Raw genomic sequence first — 19,127 nt, forward strand, 5'->3', positions numbered from 1 at the left:
GTTCTCCTTTACCCAGCTTGAGGGGGAAATCTAATTTGTAAAAACACACTGACTGAACTCAAGTTTTTATTCTTAAAGATACATACAAGAGAATGTAGCTTTTACTCTTGAACATTTAATATGGATCTAACAATATATCCAGAAGTTGACTCTGTGATGTGGGATGCTATAAAATATCATTTATTCTCCTACTTTAAAGTCATGGTAATTATTGGACATACTGCAACACTTGAAATTTAATATTTTAATAAAGAATCACATATATCACAATATCAAATTCAAAATATATGTTGATAACTGTATTTCAATATAATTAGCTTGCAGTCCCATTAGGGGTATATGGCACAGATTAGGTTAAGAGCCCCTAGAGAGTTGGTACAAAGGTGTGAACCGAGGTGAGCTGTGGTGTTTCTATGCACTGTGTTAAGTAACTACCCATACACAAGGTTGCCTATGTTGTAAGTTCTCTTTTATCCAGCTTGAGGGGGAAACCTAATTTGTAAAAACACACTGACTCAACTCAAGTTTTTATTCTTAAAGATGCATACAGGAGAATCTAGCTTTTACTCTTGAACATTTAATATGATCTAACAATATATACAGAGGTTGACGCTGTAACTTGGGACAGCTATTATCTTGAGATAATCACTCCTTTCTTTTATTACTCATTGGTGAAAGCATTTATTTAAAAGAACATAACCTTAAAATAGAAATAATTCAGGAAAATTATGTGTATCGGTTAGGATTAAGACCCGCTGCATATAATTGAAAACCCTAAATCACAGTAGCTTAACCAAAATAGATATTTATCTATTTTTTTGTAAAAAAAAAAAAAAAAAAGCAGTTCAGAGGTAAGAAGTTCAGGAGCAGCACATCTCTGTGAAGTCACTGAGACAGGGTCTCTCTCACGTTTTGCTACTCCATTCTTCAAAAGTGACATCTAGTCTTATAATTCACTATAGCTGATTGAGCCCTGGCCATTATATCTGGACTCAAGTAGCAGATTTGAGAAGACAGATGTTCAATTTGGGACACCTTGGATTTGAAGTGCCTGACACCCAAGGGAAAGTGTCCAGGAAATGATTGGAAAGGCTGGCTCAGAGCTCAGGGTAATTGCCAGGTGGGAGGGATGGGATCAAGAGTCGACTGTGTATAAAATAATGGGCGCTAAAGCCAGGGGTGTGCGGGAGATGACCCAGATAGAGTGAGTACCATTAAAAGAGGGCCCAGGAGAGAACCTTGGACACATTAACAAAACTAATTTTTCCCCCAACAGAAGGATACAAATGTTCTCCCAATTGAGTTAACTTCTTTTTAGCAGCCTTTTCTGTAAATAAGCCATTCACACTTCTGCTCATATTTCGGTGACCAGAACTTAGTCACACAGCCCCACCTAGGTTCAAGGGAGAATGGGAAATGTAACCTCATAATTAGGTATATTTTTGCCTCCAATCAAACTGGGGTTCTATTTGTAAAAGAGAGAAGGGAATGCCACTAGATAACAGCTGTGATCCTGTGACAGTACATACATGGGAACTGAAGTATACACTGAATCTGTTTCGGAGACATACTCAAGAAAGGGCACTGGACTAGTGGGTAGATGTGCTGCATCCGACTCCCGCCTCTCCCTTTCATCTAGAACATCATAAGCAAATTACTTAAGTTTCTTGAAGGTTTATTTTTTTTCATTTTTAATGTGGATATGACCATTCTTTGCCTTTTTGCTTTCTAATTGTTGTGAACTTTAACTGAGGCAGTGCTTTTGAAAACACTTTTACAACTATAAAAACATTGCATAAATTCAAGGGTCTGTATGTTGTGACTTCAGGATGCCTGAGAGCTATAATCAGAGATGAGTAGGCTCAGCAGATCTCCCAGTAAACTAATCACACCTAGACACCAAGAAACAATCCCATTTCTATATTGACTTGTCAACTTCTGATAATGCATTTTCTAAGTTTAGGTAGAAATTAAACTATTGTGTCATCAGTTAAATGATGACAGCTACATGTACTATAACTGTGATATGGGTAAAGAAAGTAATTGTCAATGATAGTATCATATCTGATGAACTATGTCTTAAATGAAAGTCTTGGTCACTGTTGAGAAGACAGAATCGACTCTAGCTGGTAGAAGCAGAATAGAATGTATTGCTAGGTTTAAAATGGCTCACAGGATCATTGGGGATGGGTAGCTGAAGAAATAGGCCCTAGGTTGAGCTCCCATGGACAACTCCCAAAGCCCCCAAAGGGTCGCACTGCTGCTTCTGCTATAATCAAGAAGCCATCTGTTAAATCTAGAGTCTCGTTTGAGGTCCTGGCTCCAGAGTGACACTGCTGCAGCCTCAGTCAGATCCAACTTGATCCACACCAAAACGGTGCTTCTTGCTCTTTCTTGCCTACTTAACTCCATTGCAAAATCATTTCCCACATGATTGCATCTGATTGGTGGATCCTCACTAACGCAGAACCCTAGCTTCAGAAAAGTCTAATAAGTACAGTTTTTGCCTTTACTTCCTCTGCTAGAAGAATGTTGAATATATGTTGTATGTGTCAATTGTCCATCCACTCTGTCAGAATAAATTTTAAATTTTATGTGTACCTATGAAATGGAAATTGCTATTTGAGGCCCCAAAACACTGGCTACATGTCTTAGAAATTAAGTGATTTCAATGCAACACAATTTATTTAGGGCAAAGGAAATTCATTTAACTCAAATGTGGATTGAATGAAGAGGCAGAAAGCATAGGAAACGTTCATGTACCTATATCTGTAGCATGTTATTCTTAAGTTACATTTGTACCAGCATTGAACCCAAGTTAGGCATGTGGATATTTCTTTAAGAATATTATTTGCTCATAAATATAAATTTCTTGTTAGTCCCATTGATTAGGGCCAGAATAACTTACTCATTGTAATGTATTTACACACCATGATGAAACCACAATAATTAAAGTTCAACATGTGCATGGAGATGATCTAATGAAATTTTATTGACTAGGAGAGTTAGCAATAATTATCTTTCTGCTTGAACAGCTTAGCTAATAAAACACAGGCATTCAAAACTAAGAATGGGCTAGAGTCATATAAAAATGACCAGAGTTCTTAGTGATTCTAAAAATATTGTGAAAAAATATGTATTCATCAGAGTGAGAAGATATTTTTGTTGTTGCAGGCCAGATCAGCTTCTGAGAAGGGCAGATTCTCAATTTAATAATGCAGAACTTCCCCCACAATAAAACCATGACTTGTTACTGAATGTGTATTAAAGAAGCAGACAAAGATGGTCAATGAAAAAAGCGGACTGACATTTCTAAATACTACTTCGGCAGGGCTTATGGAGAAGGTAAGAGAGAAGGGAAGATTGAAAGGCAATGGGGCAGTGAGAATATCCTTCCTAAAACCTGTTTTGTTTTTCCCTAAAAGAATGGTTCTCAAACTTTTGTTCTTAAGGTCCTCTTAAATTCTTAAAAATTATTGAGACCCTTAAAGAACTTTTGTTTATGTAGCTTATATCTATTAATATTTACTATATTCAAAATAAAACCCAAGGAATTTAAAACTATTTTAAATAACAATAATAGACTTATTGCATCTTAACATAAAGGTTAGTTGCAATATAAACCCATATGAGTGATCTATTTGTACTTTGAATAAATCTTTTGCAAATTTTGATTTTGTAACATCAGTCATGGGTCATCTGGAAAATACTAGTTCACTGAATTATGCAAATATCCCAAAGGTTGACACAATATATTATACAGTATTTTAAAAATTACATTTGTTAATGCCACCATTCATGTCATTGGAAAAGTCTTTAAGCATGGGGGAGCTGTCAAGTTTAATGTGGTGAATGTAAATTTTCCATGACTCTAATTTTTACTTTAACCTTGAATTGTATCATTGTGAACAAATACTGTTAGGTGTTTTCCTTGAAGTGACAGGCTCACTTCATTCATTTCTGAGACAATGTCTGCCATATGCTCAGATCTAAATCATCATGGTTTTTCTGTCAGTTGTTCTTTTGAATATAAATGTGGTCCATGAGAAAAAATGTGGTTTGTTCAGCCTTGCATCTCAAACAGTTGTACAAGTGCCTTTTTTAGGGACATTCATTGGACTCTGGTATACAGAAGTGCTTTATGTGTATTTCCCATTTCATCACACAAAATGTCCCCAGAAGTAGAGATGTAAGAAATGATTACTTTTTACTGCTTCATAGGCACATTCTTAAGTGATGGCAGTATTAGGGTTTTTTTTTGCTGTGAGTGCCTGGTGGTGAGAAACCATGACTACTAACTAGTACCTAGTACAGTTAGTGCCACTTCCCTGATTTGCTCTAAGGTGCCAGCAGTTTTGTCCAATGTCCTTGCAACTATCAGTAGGGTGAAAAGGACAGATAATGCCTTGGTTTTGTCCTGAAAATAAATGTGATCTCCTGGATTCTCTGAAATACTCCTGCAGTGGTATTTGAATTGATGATTCCCAGGTCGGTCTCATATTGGAACCTGTGGTAATTGTTATTGGCAGGGACATTTGGGTTTGCAGTGAGAAAGCCACCATCTCATGTTAGCGCCAATGCATGAAATATTGAAAGAAACTTAGATTATTATTTGGATATCATTAACATCAATCATGACTTGCTACCTTAGGAACACTGCTCCAAACAAAACTTACTAGTTTAAAAAAAACCCTTAATTTTGTTAGTGTTTCCAAGGTTCTCTCCTCGGCCCTCTTGTAATCGCATACACTCTTTCCAGGCCATCTCGGTGACACCTTTGGCTTTCATTTTGTACACAGATGACTCCTAGTCCTGTACCTCCCACCAGGCAGTTCCCCTGAGCTGGCATTACTAACCATTTTTCTGGCACCTTGCCTTGGTTGTCTTCAGGTACTTCAAATTCGAAATGTCCTGAAGTGAACATCTTTCTTCTCAAATCTATTGCCCTTGGTCCTCCCAGGTGCCCAAACCAGAAACTAGGAGGTCAATCCTAGGCTCTCCTTTTCCCAGCTCCATAACTAACTGATCCTCAGATCTTGTTGGCTCCATTTTGTCTTTGGATTATCCTGCTAATCTGCAGCTCCATTCTAAGTGCCTGGATAAGCAACTGCTTCTGGTATCCTAACTGGCCTCTCTGCTTTAGGTTTGCTCTACTACAATCCATTCCTTTTTACAGATATTCTTCTTACTAATAGTGCTTTTTACTAAAGCCAAAAATGACTATGTAGCTCCTCTGCTGAAAATCCTTCATTGGCACCTTTAGGATCAAAGAAAGACTCCTCAGCAGGATATAGGATCTTTCCATAGCACTCTTGTCTCTTTTCGAGTCTTATTTTCCAGTAAACCCTCTGTGTTCCCAGTCACAACATTCTGCCTACAGTCCCTTCAAAGTACCATATACTTTTTCCTACCTTGGTGATTTTGCCCATGCAGTTCCCTCTGCATAGAAATATTTCCCCTTTCCTTTGCCTAGCTGTATCACACTTATTCTTCAGTATTCAGGGTAAGTACTCAGCGGACACGTCCTGACTGTTGAATATAGGTCCTCCAGTATATTCCCACAACTCCTTGAACATAGCATAGTGCTTGCTACACTATATGGTTATCATTGATTTTCTTGCCTGTCTCCTCTGGGACACAATCTCTTAGTACACAATTTGTTCTGTAATGTTCATTTCTTTCTTCGGTGCCTATATTGGTGTTGGGCACAAGGGAAAAAAAAAAAAAAAGGAACTAATTAAATTGAATAACATATTTTAAAATTAAAATTTTTATGTCTTCACATTTTTTAGAGGGGAAGTAGCTATGTGATTCTATATCAGCATATTTAAAGAATTATGGCATAATAATGCTACATTTTTATACAATATAATTTCACAGTTTTTTTTTGTAGATTTAATTGGTTTTCAATTGGTTTCATCCACCTACCTCCTTTGTGGAAGAAGCACCATGAAATGAATAGTAAAGGGTCCTTGAGTTTGGATTTGGTCAGTAAGAAAATTACTTGTTTTTGCATAAATGTTTCCCTTTCAATTGGGATCAGCCAAAGTACTGCTGTGCAGTAGTTTCCAGCTGCTTGAGATGGGCTGGGTAGGGTAGAGTTTAGGTTGGGCAAATTTTACCACTAAGCTGAATCCTAGAGAGAGGACAATCCAGAAGGTGACGAGTGTCCTTTGCTCTTGCATATCAGGAAAGGTCGGTTGATAGCATTCTTCTGGAGATCAAGGCACTCATGATTGCCATGACTCAGGCCTTAGGTTACTTTCACCTTATATTTTCTCAGTTATGGCTGAACTGCAGCTATCAAGAGGCAAAATTAGGAATTGAATCAGTTCTACCAGGAATTGATTGATGTTGTGAGAACCATATTCGGAAAAGCTTCTTGGAGACTCATGAAGTGAAGTGGGTGTACATCTGAAAGAGTATCATTAGAAGAATCTCATAACCTTGTTTTCGCCTGTGAATTTTAGAAACAAACAGAAATATTTCTTGAATGTAGAGTCTTCAACATTTCACAGTTCAATGCTTATGCTTATAACTTACTTTAGCAACTTGGACCTATCCATTGCAGACTCCTACTCAAACTCAAAGACCTCTCATGTGAAGCAGAAGTGAATCTAATTTCAACAATGTTTCTGACTTATCACTGGGAGGGCCCTGGTTGTGTTGACTGTGGAAATCTTTTGATATTTCAGAAAACTTCTTATCACAATCTTTTCTTTGGCCTCTTTTCTTCCTTTCTCTCCCTTAAAAAAAAAATTGTTTATGTTGGCCGCTCCTTTCTTTATGCTTATGGTCACAAGACTACTAAAATATGTTTTGTCCATACCTTTATTTAGTTGATACACTGTTTTACTCAGAGCTAGATCTTTGCCATAGTAAATACGTAATTTTATTCCAGGATATTTGAAAACAAGGTTCCTTTCATTTTCAAGGATAATCAAATTTCTCATTAACCTTATGGTTTCTATGCAATAATATATGTTCACTTCTGTTTTGGTCTGGGTGTGGTTAAATGTACATTCTTTTACTCCCCCTTTAAAAAGAATCTCTAATGAGTTTTTGTTTTATCAAATGTGTTTTCTATGATATTGTTGTTGGTGGTATAATCTTCTAAATACAGAATAAGGCCTCACCTGCCAGGACCTCTGTCAAATCACATCTCAACATTATTTTCATAATTTTACCAAAAAATTTTCTTTGCCTTAATATAATCCCTAAATATAGATTTTGATTCCCCAACACACTTTATTTTCTGTGCTTATGTATATCAATATGTTCAGTTTCCATATACTGAATGATTTATATGACTATTTAAACAATGTGATCATAAAATGTCAAACAATGTCACAAGAGGAAAATATATAGAACTTGAGTCTCTCTGCATTTCATTGTGTTATTGATTTAACAGTAATCTCATTAACTGTGCTACTTTCCAAAGTGACCATAAACATCACTTCATAATACTAAACAGAGAAACTGTCCTTTGGAAACGAGTACAGATAATTTTCAGAAAGGACACAGTCATTGTAAAGCATGTTTTAGCTAGAAGCTAAAGCGAATATAAGCTGTGAAAGAGCCAATAAAATGTAAAAAGAAAAGCATTTGCAAAATAAATCTTATGCACTTAGGGAAGAGCTGTATGACATTTCCTTTTGCTGTTGTAATGGTATACTATTTGGTTGACCAGCTGGCCAGCCAGCCCCTAAAGCCTTCATTTCCTGTTTTGCAATTATAGGACTACAAATTAATGCATCTCCAGTGCTGAGCAATGACATTTTGGATCATTTAACTAACTTCTTTGTACAGGTTACCTTCTTTTATCAGCACCATAAAAACGAGACTGACGGCAGCATTTATAGTAACTGTGAAGAGTAGTCTAATAAGCTGGTGAGTCATGAACTCATTCTTTCCTGTTGCCCAGCATTTCTTGAAAAGCTGAAAGGTTGGAGAAAAATGAACCATACATTCTGTAAACAGACAAAGAAATGTGGTGATAGGTAAACTCTGACAATATGAAAGCTAGGGTGAGAAATCATTTGTTCACCATATTTTAAAATTAAGAAATCCACTGCATGACAGTGAGGCTCAAATGTATGTAATCAGGTAGAATCATGATGGACATCTGGCAAATATAGTAAAAATCATCTGGAGCCATAAAAACCTGTAGAATTTTTTCCTCTTAGAATATTGCCTTAGAGGCAGTTTATTTTAAACTATCCTTGAATAGTATTTTAATAATTTAAGAAAGATGATGTTAGGTTATTAAGTTAAAATTTTTTGTGTTGAGACTATTGTAACACTCAATGAATGAATAATATGTATATGATTTGTGCTCTGCCATTGAAAGGACTGGCATGGTAGAGCCTTCCTCTTTTGTTTTAGGGCTTCAATTGTTAGGTCGGATAGTATGGGAGAATTAACTGCATACTTAATAAATTCTTCCTGATGGGATGATGCTTTCATACAGGGCGGGGTGAAGTAGGTTTACAACTGAGAGTACTTGAAACACAGAGTTTATCTTTGTATTATTATTTATTAATTATTATATGGAAATATGAACAACTGCAAACCTACTTTTGCCACACTCTGTATGTGAAAGAAAAGAGAAGAAAAAAAAGAAAAGACTAAATATATCACACTATGAACATTAACTAGCCATGATTTCAAGAGGAGTCACTCGCCTTTGGATCATCCAAGCATCCACTCGGACACACCTACATATTTTACTCTCTCCTGTTTAATCTGGGAATGCCCTCTTTCAGCAAAACACAAAGGAATATAATGTTTGGACCCTAAACAGTGCTATGATTCTCAAGTCTAACACCTGGGAAATTATTTTTCTTCTTGTAAACTGCTTCATCAAGTATCCAAATTCTTCATGGGAAGTGGTGGTATTTTTCTCAGAAGTACTTACTCCCATTATGCCTTCAGTGTTTCTTTCCCTTTTCATGTTTCCTATTTATTTTTATGCCACCCTATCCACAGTGTTTTGCTGCTTGGAACCCTGTGTCTAGCTCTATACATGCTAGCAGTCCTAGGCTCAGATCTTTATTTCCCCCGATGGACTGAGGTGTGGTATCCTCCCAAATCTGCAGCACTAATATATACTAAACTCTCTAAGTGTCCCTGGACAAAGCATGAGTATCACCTGGGAAGTTATTAGAAATGTAAATTTTTGGTCCCAAGAATTTGGGGATTTCTTTTTATTTTAATTTTAATTTTTATTGATTCTAGAGAGGGAGGAAGAGAGAGAGATGTGAGAGAGATACATTGATTGGTTACCTGCCCTGCTCCTGTATGTGCCCAGACAAGCGACTGAACCCTCAACCTATGCATGTGCCTTGACGGAGAATTGAACCTGCGACCTTTTGGTGCATGGGATGACTCTCCAGCCAACTGAGCCAAACCGGCCATGGCTGGGAATTTCTTACCCCTAAGAATAAGAAACTCTGGGCATGGGGCCCAGAAATCTGTCTTTTAATAGGTTAAAGCCCTCTAGTGATTATAATGCATGATAAAAAGTGAATATTTATGTTTTAATAAGGGGTAATATCTTCACCCAAAGAAATTCATTTTTTTTGGTAGTGGAATTCAGGTTATCAAAGACAAAGGGAAGTTATTCTACTGTCTTCAGATTTTAATACTAACTAACTCCACCTGTGCATAAAATGGATGTTGCTTTGGTCCAAATGCTAAAATAAATCACTTAAAGCTGCAACAAATCAGATGGTAGGCAAGTAAGAGTGAATATAGTTGCATAGAACTAGGTTGGAGAAGGCTTGGTTTCAGTTTGTTGAGGTAGAAAAAAGATTGAAAGGAAATTTGCCACTGTTTTTGCAAACATAGGCAAGCTTTGTTCTTATTTGCTATATCTTTTTGCATTTGATCTTAAAAGATTACAAGAATGGCTACAAAGCCTCTAAAAATTAAAAAACTCATTTTACTACAAAGAAATTGTTATGCAGTAGCTTTAATGTTGAACTTGAACTAGATTTCAGACTGCATACTCTTATTAACTTTCTTGGTGGTTTTATGTAAATGAATTAATTTCGTCCCTCGATTTCACTTTCAATTGTAGATATTTTCAATCTATGAGTATAGTATGGGGATAGAGACTGTTAATAAAAAACTATGAAAAATGTTTTTATAATACTTGATTCTTTCTAAAATATGATCATGGTACAGTGTGCATATCGTACTGATATAACTAAAGCATGCTTTCCCTTTTGTGCTTTCTCACTGATATCACTGTTAACTGAAGTTAGATTACCTTAGGAAACTTAAGGGGTTACATGAATTATATATTGGTCATACTATTACCATGGTTGAGAATTTAGGTATTATCTCCAGCTCCGATTGTGTATTGCAATGATATGTAGATTAAAAATGTGTAAATGCCCAATCTTGTCAATAAGAACAAATGCCTAGGCAACACCGATGGTTGGTCGTTTCATGGGAACCAATCCCCCCTCCGTCCTTTTGCGGGGGCATATGGTGGGCACACGCTAGGAGGCTTATGAATGGAATAATGGAATACCTCATTAAAATAAAAGCAGAGTAAACAGAAAGGCTTTACTTAATCATTAGCTAAGAATGTGAATGACATTTAGCTCTGGGAAGACGTATTGGAGGGAGCAGAAAAAAGTGATCACTTAAGTGATCAAGAATATGAGGATCCCTGAGGGTTTCACATAGACCTTACTTACAAAGTCCAGTGTGATAGTTATTTGATCGCACTTGTACCTGCTTCTGAAACGGTCTTCAGAATTTATTTTTTTATTTTTAATTAAAAAAATATATATCTGTATTGATTTGAGGGAGAGAAAAGGAGAGGGAGAGAGAGATAGAAACATCAATGATGAGAGAGTCATTGACCGAGCCCGCAACCCGGGCACGTGCCCTGACCGGGAATCGAACCCTGATCGCCTGGATCCTAGGTCTACGCTCAACCGCTGAGCCACACCCCGCCAGGCTGAAAGGGTCTTCAGAATTTAAAGAGTAGTTTGAGGAGCAGGGAAGAATGAGAACACAAAGTTTCCCAGAAGCTGGCAAGGTGGTGACAGGGGCTCTGTGATTGCCTTTAGTTGTCTTGTATGGAGCTTCACATAAGGGTCCAAAGCTACTGACATGTGGGTGACTTAGAGCAGGAGTCAAACCGGTCTAAGTCTATGTCTGGTCTATCTTGTGGCATAAGTAATTTTTTTAGAAGTCTAGCATTTTCCTTCCAGTTCTCTCAAAGCACCATGCAAATATTTATTGATCTTCCCAACATCTGACAAAGGAGATACACCATCCCAAAGTATTTTATAAGTTGCTAGTGGGCAGGTGAGTGTGCTAAGAAGGAATTTAATGATGTCTTGTACTTTAACCCCTCAGTTCTAACTACCCTATGGTGTTATCTATGTGATAACCGTCACCATGTGATAAGAGTTTGACTTTCCTGTCAGAGAGATCTGGGTCTGCATCTCAGATCAACCACTTAATTAACCTTGTGGCATTGGACAGGTTACTTAACCTTCTGAACCTCAGTTTCTTCATCTGTAAAACGGGCATAAAATGCTACCTTATTGTAAACATTAAAAATGCTGTGTGTAAAATGGCGCTCAGAAAGGCCTCAACATTTACTTAAAGTTATAATAGTTCTTTTATCTTTAATTTTATCTATTATGTCACACAAAGAGACAACAGCCATGAATTGTGGCCTGGGTCACTGGCCATTTGCTGTTTTCAGTAGACTTTCTTAGTTGTGCATAAATTATAGTCCTGAGCTAACTTTTTAAACTACGATGACAAGCCATCACAATGAAAAAATTCTAATTTTACCTAAGATGTATTTGTTAGTCTGTAGTCAAGCACTTAGCCAGATTTTTCACAAGATTCTTTTGCAAGTCCTGAAAGAAAGAATTCATTTAGCATTTACAGTCGATCACTTACATTTTATGTGTTTTAGGAGTAAGCAACATCTGGAATTAACATCTATTTATACAGTTTATTTTTTTAATAATTCCAGCAGATGATTCCCGCTGGCACTCTTCCGACGTGACTTGGTCCAAGCCTGCAGGGTGATATCCCTGGGACCAGCCATTCCTTCCTGACAGCCTCCTGTGGTGAAGCAGGCCCAGCTGACCTCTGCTGGGCTCCCTGGGGTGGGGTCACTGCCTGGCCCTCCCTTGCTCTCTCTGGGCTGTCCCCTCTGCCTGGCCGGCTCCAGCTGCTTCCCATTCATTTCCTGGCTTCATAGCTTGCAAAGGGCTTGGGAATTCTCAAGTGAGGCAATGATCAGCATTCTTCACAGCTGGCAGTTTTCCTGCCAAATCGGAGTCTTTCTCTTGCAGGCCCCACCTGCCTACAGCTGAATTGCTTCTGGACGTGTTCAGGGCAGCTGGAGCTCAGAACATGTGACACAACCTGGGCTGAATTGAATTCCTTCCCTGGGCTGTAGGGGAGGCCACCAACTGCACACTTCATTCTGGGCCCTGGAAATCCCCCTGCCCTTCCTCCCACCCTCAACCTGAGGTGCAGCACCACCTAAGCACATTTCTTTATGTTCCTGTTCTGCCCTTGTACCATTTCCCCAAGTGAAAACACTAAGGAAGGCTAGCAGAGCTTGGACTCAGCTAGTTGTGGAAAACACCGGAGGTCCAGATAGGAAATAGGGGCCAAGAGTAGGCTCAGATAGTTGACAAAACAGGGCTGGCTGAACATTCACCCCCTGGATACGCGGAGCCGGCTGCTGCCTGATAGATTCCTGTGCCCTGCCGGTGTCCTCGCGGGGCGCCCAGCACACGGCCTGAAGTTCTAGTTCCTGTCCCAACTTCCTCTTTCCAGTCAGAGCAGGGTGTGGTGCAGCATTTTCCAGAGTGTCTGTGGAACAGTAATCCCCTCAGATGCTCCTTGAGGAAGGGTTTCCACGGGCTGAACAGCGCTGTACACGCTCAAGGAGATCCAGAAGGGGTTCTTGTGTTACAGGCTCTTGAACGTCCTGCTTTCCCCAGAAGTTCCCAAAGTTACTGGACTGCAGAATGCTCCTTTCAAGCAACACCTAATAACAACCCACGAAATTAATGTTCAATGGACACACTGTTCCTTGAACCCGCCAGGAACACACCCACCTCAGGGCCTTTGTCCTTGCCGATCCCGCAGCCTGGAGTGTTGTTTCTACGGATATTCACATGACCCACTTTATTCAGGTCCCCACTCAGGAGCTCTCTTCCCTGACTATCCTGTCTGAAAGAGCCCCCTCTTCTACCCCCACCCAGTCACTTCTATCCCCTTCCCCTACTTTATTATTTTTTTCATGGCACTTATAACTCTTGGCATTATAAATCACATAATTGTCATTATGTAATAATCAATTATTTTTGATAACTCTATTGTACTTAAAATGGAAGCTCCATTGAGGGCAGATGTGGCTTTGCTCATGGACGTATCTTCAGCTCTGGAATGGTGCCTCGTGCAAGGCTGGCACTCAACAAACAGCTGGATGAACTATTAGGCTGCCACTCAACAGTTGGACTAATGGAGAAGACCAAGGGATCTCAAGGCAGAAGACCTGGCATCCAACCCCAGCCTTGCTTCCTTCTCTCTTCATGTGACCTTGAACAAATCCCTTCATGGCTTGGGCCCTGATTTCTTTATATGTAATGAGGAGAACAAATAATACCCATCCCGCCCGTCTTATAGAAACTTGAGGAGGGTCAAATGGGAGCTTGGCTACGATGGTGCTTCATAAGCTGTCAGGGGATATCTCAGTCTGTTCCGGCTGCTAGAACAAAAGTACCACTGACGATGTGGCTTACATAAACAACAGACATTTATTTCTCACAGTTCTGGAAGCTGAGGAGTCCAAGATCAGGGTGCCAGCAGATTCGGTCTCTGGTAAGGGCCCGCTTCTTGGTTCATAGGCAGCTGTCTTTTTGCTATGTCCTCACATGGTGGAAGGGACAAAGGAACTTTCTTGGGATTTCTTTTATAAGTGCACTGATCCCATTCACGAAGGCCCTACCCTACCTCTAAATAGCATTGCATTAGGGATTTTAACATATGACTTTTGGGGTGACACAACCATTTAGACTGTCAGAGAGGCTAAGCAATTACAAGTTATTATCAAAGAAAAAATGCAGAAAAGAAAGGGGAGGTAACCCCCATGGTGGAGATCAGATTCTCTGGGAGTGGGAGAGTAAGTTCTTTTGATAATAGGGAGGGACAGAGTAGGAAAAATTAGGCCGAGGTAGGGTGATCTAGAGAGGAAAGGATCCTTGGATATTGTCCTCAACTGCAGGGAACTGGAAGTACTTAAGGGCGTGTGTGTGTGTGTGTGTGTGTGTGTGTGTGTGCTCAAATAGAGGCTGGTAACTGCTACTATGCCTCTGACATGTTGATGTTTAAACAAAGTTTAATTTTTATGAAAGCCCTATGGGATAAATATTGTTTAGGTTTTATTTACAAGGAAACTGAGGCAATGGGAAAATCAGTACTGTACCCAAGGTCATATAGGAAAAGAAAGTCCAGATCCAAATGCTGATCTGAGGCTATGTGACAATGCAGTCTTGGCTCCCACAGAGACTAATGGGGCCTGCTCCTCGCCCTGTTTAAAGGTGGCACTGTGAGAGCAAGAGCAAGGTCAACCAGGAACATCTGTTAGCCTCTTCCTCTCCTCCGTGTAGTGAAAGAGTTTAGGCCATAAATCTACAAACATTGCTGAGACATAGGACCACCCACTGGGGCTGCTCTTTAGTGGAGGGAGCAGGGGAAGGAGAGAAGGTAGGAAGTTGTTAAGATGGTTTTGACTTTGTTATTGGAGGAAACGTGTACATTCAGAAAATGGAAATTGTTGAGGCTGGGGTACATGGACACTGCTGCTAACCTTGTTTGCTTGTTTTATTTTCTGTTGCTAGGGCTTATTTTTTCTCCTATCTTGTTACTCTTTATTTTTTAATCATGTGTCGATATTATTGTTTGTATTAGCTAGTTATCTGTGTGTCTCCCTCTGAGTCAACCTAAAAATCATAAATGACTTCAGTAGCAAATCGGGGAATTGAATCAATGAGATCTAATATTCTTCTCTGTGTTACCAATATTCTTCTCTGTGTTACCTCTGTGTGTGACTCATGAGGATTGAAATCAACTCTGAAAAACATTAATTTATTTGGGTATTAAATTCAATAAAGACCTCCCACCAACTCAGCTGTTAAACTTGTTGTGTGAAACTTAGCCCCACTGAAGATGCTGGGAACTTTGCCCATGAAATAGGGAACCATGGTTGGAAATCAAATCTTGACAATTTTAGAATATGAGATAGTCAAAATGTCTGGACTCAAACAAGCATAATTAATGCCATTTCTACTCTATAGAGATCATTTTCCTTATAAAAGTTGTGAGAGTGAGTTCAGACAGAAGCTTTGACTACATGTGTAAAGTGGCACATTTAAACAATGATCAGGACAATTCAGCCCCCAAACCTTACATTTGAAATAAACTGATATTTAGAGGTGAGGATGAGAATGGGGAAATGTTTTCCTTATATTTTTTGAATAATCCTTTTAGTTTTCTCAGTTCAAGTGAATGGACACTGTGTGTATGTGAGAGAGAGAGGGAGAGGGAGAGGGAGAGAAAGGCAGAGAAGACATCTGGGCTTTTCAAAATTTCTCTCCCAGTTCTTTCAACTCATCTGCTCCCCACTCCCTGTTAGGCCCCCGTGCATTTCAGTTTCAGTGTCATGATTATGGGTGCGGTATAGTAGAGTGATCAGGGGTGAAAATGCCTGCAACGTAGACTTGGAATTTGAATCTTGGCTTCACCACTCTCTTCTGTCCTTGTACGTTTTTTTAAACTCTCAGTTTCCTCATCTGCAATGGGTGTGCATATCTCAAAGTTATGTTAAAATAAGTTTCTAGGCCCAAGATGGGAGCTGCTCCTGCCTAGGTGTCAGGTTAGCAAACTGAAACTTAGATAACTTTCCTGTCCCTCTGCTTGACCTGAAACACAGTGAAGCTCAGTCAGCCAGTCCCCAAGTGCTGAGCTGGCTCTGGGCTTCCCATCGCAGACAAGGCTGGCTGTGTGGCCCGGGCAATCAGATACTTTCTGTCTGTCTCTTCCCTGTTCTCTATTCTTTATGCCATAAAGCTTCTTGTCTTCTGCCCCATTTTGCCCTTCTCTGAAAGAAGACTGTTAACTTCAGGAAGTGTTAAATAAAGTTTCTATTACCTAAATTGTCTTATTTAATCATTTTTTGAGGTACAATTGGTATATAATATCATGTAAATTTCAGGTGCACAACGAATCATTTTTTGAACAGTTGTCATGAAGATTATATGAGATAACGTATGTGGAACATCTGGCACATGGCAAACACTCAGCAAATATTAGTCAGGGTTATTTTTACTACTAACTCCCTCCCTGCTCACTGTGAGGACATACCTTTCTTGAGGAAAGAACTATTTTACTCACCTTGTGATCCTCACGATAGCTTGTCTGGCGTCGGTGTTTAATAACTGTCTATTTAATGGACTAGAACCCACATTTTAACAAATCTCAGTGTGTTGCAATTGGCCCCAGGCTTTGCAAAAATATGATTATTATAATCAGCATGCTCTCCTAGTAGGAGTTGTCAAATTGAGTGTTTGAAGCTCTACTGCCCTAAAAATAAATTCATGGTGTATTTCTCAAAAGCATATTCCCTGGGAGCTTGATTTTTATGGAGCTAGTAGAGGCCTTGGGTACATGAAGAGATTCACAGTTGTAGAAATCAGACAATTGAAGTTCTGAACAGCTTTGCTGAGAAAACTGTCATTTTTGTTTGCTCTGGGTTACATTCTTTTTTTTTTTTAATATGTTTTTATTGATTTCAGATAGAGCAAGTGAGAGGGAGAGAGAGGTACATCAATGACGAGAGAGAATCACCAACCTGCTGCCTCCCGCAGGCCCCCCACTGGGGATCGAGCCTGAAACCTGGGCATGTGCCCTGACCGGGAATTGAACCATGACCTCCTGGTTCATAGGTCGACGCTCAACCACTGAGCCAACATAGGCTGAGCTGGGTTACATTCTTGTCACTTGCTTTTTCATGAGATGGTCAAACAGATACAGAGAGAAAATTTATTAGACGAGTCATTGCTAATATTATTAACACCTTTGAAAGGCCTTGTAAATTAGGCATTTGTTAGGGAGAACTGCTTTAGAAACATTTACTGTCCATTTGGGACAAACAACTCTCTGGTACTGACTGCAGAAATCATTTAGGTCGTGCAGATCAAGCTTCATGAATAGCATTTCACTGCAGAGAGATGGCAAGTATGATTGTCTTACTAAGAAGCGCTGTGATGATAAAACGTGATTAAAATGAGTCAGAAGAAATTACCAAGCCGGGGTCAAGGAAGGATAGAAGGGAGGCTTGGTCATGGAAATACAGGCCAGATTAATTAATTCTATGGGTGTTTGTTTATAATAATTATGCATAAATGTTTGAATAATAATCACACCCCTGAATTATGTGAAAATTATACTCCTCTCAATTGCATAAAACAGTTTACATGCCCATTATCAACTGAGCCAAGGAACATGTAATAATATGAAACCTAAGATCTCCACGAAATGTTTCCTTAAAAAAAATGACAGTCAGTTTTTCCTTTACTTATATTTACTTGTCAATTTCAAAAGAGTCAAATTTCATTATCTCATATAAATAAGTATCTGGGAGGTACTAGCTCCTGCTGTTTCAGTAAGCTACCCTATATTTAGAAATTTTCTGTGATTTTCAGTTAAATATATTTCCCGCAGAAAAGCGATGCTTACAACCTGACCTAAGTAGAGGCTGTTTCTAATGAAACTAAGGAATTCGTGATGTCATCTTGTGTGGCAATCCCTCAGTTAGGGGGAGGATCAGAAAAGGCAAAACCCTATGTTTCTGTAGAGCAACTTGAAAGAAATGTATCAGAAGCTCATTATGCATGTCACAGTTTGCAGCAAAATACAGCCCTATAGAAAGCGAGGTCTGAACTTGATGTAACTTGGCTTTGGACGCGAGAAACCACACAGATCAACAGCCTTCTCTTTGAGCAAATGTGGAAAACCACTTGTTAGTTCCTCCCCTCAAAACACTCCTCTCTGTGGCTCCACTTTGTTTTTAAACTATTTCATAACTGGTAAAAGTTAGGCTTACCAAGATCTAAAACACAGGAAACCTCCTGCTGTTAATTCCAGCAGAGGAAGGGGCCCCAGTGTGAAAATTGGTGCACCACGTACAGTAAGGTGGAGGAGCGTTATTTTATGAACAGTTGCACCAGAATTCCTCTCAGAAATGGAAGTTATTTACTTTGAAAAATACCCTGATAAGAAACGGAGCTAGAAGAGGGCCCCAGAGGGGCTAGGGTGTGGGCGGAATGTTTCTGAGGCAATGTGAGCACTTTCTCAAGAAGCAGCTGCGGCCTCGGTGTGACGCCTGCAGCCAATGGGAGGGCGCAGGGGACTCTGCCTCTCCTCCCTCCGCACAAAAGCTCCCTGAAGTTACTGAGCTGCTTAAATATATGGTGCAAGTCATTTTTTTTATTTTTTTTATTTTTTGGTGGAAACTTGTGTAAGGGCTGGGTTGTGCCTTGATCAACGGAGAACAGAGTTAATTTGTGAGGATCCAAGAGCAGAGGCAGAGAAAAGCGGCTGAGAAAAAGTGTTTAGGAATTTCTGAGATATTGTGGGGAGGCCTCTTGACATTCACAGATCTAGATGGGTTTACTGAAATCCTTGAGGGGGTGCGAGAGGCCCTCATGGCATCTTGGTTAAATGAGCTACTTTATGGGCAGAATCACTGCTTTGTGAACTGTCATCGTCTGTGGGAAGCTACTGTGCCTTAAGAGACTGCATGGACAGGTACTTGGAAGCATGACTATAAAAAACACCAGGCATCAAGTTGATTTTGCAGTCTTTGAACTGCCTAGACTTCAAAACGATGTTAATTTCAGAGACTGGCTGATGGAAAATAATGAGCTTTAGTAGAACAACAAAGAACGTTAAGATCCTAGCCTTGCCTTTCATAAACATCTAATAACACCAGTTTTTTCAAAATCAATTAAAAATCCTTGAGCATGAGGGATAAATTCAGAACCAGATAAATTGGGTATCTAATATTC

General features: G+C 39.3%; 1 long non-coding RNA gene across 1 annotated transcript in view; it reads left to right on the forward strand.

Annotated features, from left to right (window-relative positions):
• Positions 1-12,125, forward strand: part of LOC107526939 (uncharacterized) — a 35,878-nt gene extending 23,753 nt beyond the window's left edge. The window contains exons 4-5 of the long non-coding RNA XR_015713999.1: positions 3,175-3,345; positions 12,014-12,125. This is a non-coding gene — a long non-coding RNA (uncharacterized LOC107526939). The remainder of the gene's footprint in view (positions 1-3,174; positions 3,346-12,013) is intronic.
• The last annotated feature ends 7,002 nt before the right edge of the window (positions 12,126-19,127 follow it).

Source organism: Miniopterus natalensis, chromosome 2, assembly GCF_054644295.1.
Source record: "Miniopterus natalensis isolate mMinNat1 chromosome 2, mMinNat1.hap1, whole genome shotgun sequence".
NCBI classification, from domain to species: domain Eukaryota; kingdom Metazoa; phylum Chordata; class Mammalia; order Chiroptera; family Miniopteridae; genus Miniopterus; species Miniopterus natalensis.